The following is a 3,683-nucleotide window of genomic DNA, read 5'->3' as shown; positions in this document are numbered from 1 at the left end:
GCGTGTGCATGTGTGTTGGGGGGGGGGTTGGGTAGATAAAGAACCACTAAAGGTCTTTTATAAACTAATAATATTGGAAATACAAGCTTCAAATCAATTACGACCAAGATACCATCACAAGAAGATTGATGATACTATTTTCAGGTAGAGTAGCAGCAAGCCAGGCTAGTTCGTGTGTTTACCTTGTGTGGTATTGATTCGGATCAGTCTGTATCAGATAAAAATATCTTTAGTTTTCATTTGAAAATGATTTTTAAAATTTTTTTATCCTTTGTCGATAGATTTTGTACTGATCCACTGATACAGTATCGCTTCAGAATTAAAATCAGTTTCGACTGATACGGATCCAATCCACACTACCCGATCCGATCACCTTGCTCCAAAATCCAAATTCCAAAGTCAATTTCCGGAGAACACACAAACCATGTGGCCCTTGAAAGGAGGTGGGCCCCAGTCAAAGTCGTCGAAGAAACATAGGAAACGGAAAAAATTGGATCCAGTGAACCTTTTCAATTTTTTTCTTTTCTTTTTTTGGTAAATCGCTTCATGGCATGGCAAGGGTCAATGTCAGAATCAGTATCGTGTTTTATGTGTGATTCACCCTTAAGTAAGACTTATTTTGCTATCCATCCTTTTCTCGGTTTCCTTGGTGGTAGGAAATCATTTTCTTCGTTTTCAATCAATTCCTCTATAGCAGGTGCGATTAATCAGGAGGAGTAAGAGTAACAAAATCATCGATAAATAGATACAGTAGTTGTAGCAGGCTCAGTAGCTACAGTGGTGTTAAGGAGTCAGAGGTTATGTTTGATAACCAAGATAAGAAAAGAAAAGAAAAGAAAAAAATTTGAATTTCAAGAGAGAGATAAACATATAAAAAATCATTGTGTAATCACACTTTCTTGTGTTATTCATTTTCTTGTACTATTTTCTTTTCTTGGTAATCAAACATAACCTAAAGGACGATTACCATTTCAACCTACTGTTGGGTTTGAGGTCGCCAAGCCCAATTCCAATCTAAGAAAAATCATTTAAGCCTATAATTGTGCTTGGGAAACAGTCTTTGCTATAGAGTGGAGGTAAGCTAGGCTGTATACATTATGATGATCTTCAAATCCCACAATTTGAATACACTTTTTTATTATGAGTTTCCCTTTGATTAGCTCATTAGATTTATGGTTTTTTTTACAGAATTGATATGGATAACATCTTCAAAAACTAAATCCAGACGCATATGAGCTACATATCAAATGAAGCTAAAGATAAAAATAATATCATTTCTTTCTCAGAATAAGAGAAGGAAAAAAGAAAAATCCAAACAAATTAGGATTTGTACAACAATACTATCACCATATGATACATGTAAATATGACATGCAAGGCTGATCATTAGCTAAATTTCACCATCGATCAGTAGGGAGATTGACAATTGCACATCTTCCAAACATGCTTATGCCAATTGCCAAATTTGGTGGCTGATCTCAATGATATGACCTACTAGTTATGGGGTTTCATCTTTTTAATGGTTTTTTTTTGGGTAAAATTTAATGGTTCTTTAAATGTTCATGTTCAATTGTTGACTTAATTTCTTAGACATTTTAAAGTTGATTAACTGCTTGTGATGACAGATGATTAGGTTGGTCTTAAATTTCAACCATGATGATGTGAAGATGTACATTAAATTTCGGTCAAAGGAAACTACCATGGGACAATTATTAGATTGTGTAGGAACTCCAAAACCTGAACAAAATTAGGTACTGAATGTAACCTAGAAAATTAACTAAGAAAACCCACAAAGATCGAGAAAATAAAAAAATATATTGCATGGAAATGATAAGTTATGAATTTAGATATTTATTTATGGAAAAAGTTTTCCTTTATCGCTCAATGAAGGAAGTGACACTCAGGATGTGATCCCCAATCTCTCCCCTGTTTTAAGCTTTTAATAGGCCACAATGAATTGATGCCTCTGGAAAACTCACTTCTTTATGAAGGACGTAATCCGTACTATATAACAACAAATAGGATCTTGTCATACATTCATGGAATCACAAATTAAACCATAGGGGTCGACACATACCGTTCACCATCGACTGTGAATAATTCGCCACTATTATATCCTTCTGCAAACCCAAGCACGAACACAATGTATTCTTTAGGTTTCTCCCACTAGCCCCTTAATGTTCTCTTGGTGATGGAGCCAATAATGAGAGTAACGTTAGAGTAGGAGGTGGACTTAGAGTCCTATTAAATAAAGTTTGTGCACCCTCCCATCAAGGTGTGCCAAATAGGGTATGACTCTTTTTCCTAATTAGACGAGGAGTGGATTTTCTATTTGAAATCCAATTCTATGAGATTAATATCGATCAATTATCTAATTGGTATATGGGACAATAATAGAGAATATTCTAAAGAATATTCTTACAATCTCCCACTTGAACCATATGACCACATAATAACAATATCAAACATAATTTGGATTCCAACATCATACTGTAGTATTTGAAAGTAAACCCATCAACTTTATGTCATCACAATCATAATATCATATTTGAATAAAACTACTAATGTGGATCATGGCGATTACATATCATATAACGACATACTCCCTTTCATAGTCACAACACTAGTAATCTCATCCAAATAGGTGCAAAAGTGGGGAATAGACTAGAAAAGTCTATTACTGAATGGTTCAACATAATATCTCACGTATATTAAATAAAATATGTACACATAATATTAAAGTGAGAAATATTCAGAAACAATAAATATCATGATCATTTAAATAAGTAAAAGTGTCTAACATAATATGACCATTACATCAAACTTTACATAAATCCATATCCATTACAAGATCTGTAAAGTATTTAGGCGCTAATGCCTTGGTCATAGAATCAGCAATCATCAGACTTGTCTTGATGTGTGTAATAGACACTTCTTTTTTTTTTTTAACTGATTCATTCACAAAATTATACTTTACTCCAATATGCTTCGCTCTACTTGAATGCTTATCATTCTTGGAGTAATATATGGTAGCAACATTGTCACAATATATTCTCAACGGCTTCAAAATGGTGTCGATAATCAAAAGTTCTAAGATAAAGTTTCATAACCAAATTGCCATAGATGTGGCCTCAAAGCATGCCCCAAACTTTGCTTCCATAGTAGAAGTAGAGACATAAGTCTATTTCTTGGACTTCCAAAAAACCGTCCCACCAGTAAGTAGAAAGATGTATCCTGATACAGATTTTCTACTGTCGAGGCATCCTGCATAATCAGAGTCTGAATATCCGATCACTTCCAATTGATCAGATGCTCTATAAGTAAGCATGTACTCCCTAGTCCCCTTTAAATACCTCATCACCTTCTTTACTGTAACCTAATGATCCATGCCAGGATTACTCACATATCTGTTTAACATACCAATGGTAAAACTGATGTCTGGACGAGTACAAGTCATTGCATACATAAGACTCTCTACTGCGGAAGAATAGGGAATATTCTTCATTTGTGCTCTTTCCAGATAATTCTTTGGGTACTGATTTAGATTGAACTTATCTCCTTTGATAATGGGGGAAACACCTGATTTGTTACTCATCATGCCATATCTTTTCAAAACTTTGTTAATATAGGTTTTCTGTGATAGCCTAAGTATCTGATAAGATCTATCACGAAATATCTCAATGC

This window comes from Macadamia integrifolia, unplaced genomic scaffold (assembly GCF_013358625.1).
Source record: "Macadamia integrifolia cultivar HAES 741 unplaced genomic scaffold, SCU_Mint_v3 scaffold3340, whole genome shotgun sequence".
Lineage (NCBI taxonomy): Eukaryota > Viridiplantae > Streptophyta > Magnoliopsida > Proteales > Proteaceae > Macadamia > Macadamia integrifolia.
This window is presented reverse-complemented; position numbering follows the sequence as displayed.